Below are 619 nucleotides of genomic sequence, written 5' to 3' on the forward strand. Positions count from 1 at the left end.
AGAGACCAAAAAAATCTCGCTGGATATTACACTGAATCCCAGAAAAAAGACAAGAAGCATGTTATTGTGCTCCTCTTTATCATTCAATCATTCTTTATCATTTATTAAGCTCCTCTTTATTGTTCAAGTTTACCAGTAAATGAAAACTCTGAAAAAGTTGTTTTTAGCTCCACCCACTGATGTTTAACTCAACCAGTAAGAAAAATGTTTGGATGACTCAAACTCCCATCTGCTTACACTGTGAGTAAAAAGGCGACTGAATTGCTTAAAAAATAATTATGATATGGCTGGATTTGGTAGAAGCGAAAGTAAGGGCTGGGCGATATATCCATATTATATCAACATCGTGATATGAGACTGCATCTGAGATTTTGCAGAGACTGCAATATTGTGATATGGCATAAATGATGGCTCGTCCTGGTTTGAAAGGCTGCATTACAGCAAAGGAATGCAATTTTTTCTCAACCCTTTCCTCAACCTGAGGTTTTTGGCTGTTGGGGGAGATTCTGGTCCATGGATTTCGCCAGTATGTGTAAGGTTTCTGTAAAGCGCCTTGAGATAACTTTTGTTATGATTTGACGCCATAAAAATAAAATTGAATTGAACTGAATTTTTAAAA

Source organism: Myripristis murdjan, chromosome 13 (genome assembly GCF_902150065.1).
Source record: "Myripristis murdjan chromosome 13, fMyrMur1.1, whole genome shotgun sequence".
Classification (NCBI taxonomy): Eukaryota; Metazoa; Chordata; class Actinopteri; order Holocentriformes; family Holocentridae; genus Myripristis; species Myripristis murdjan.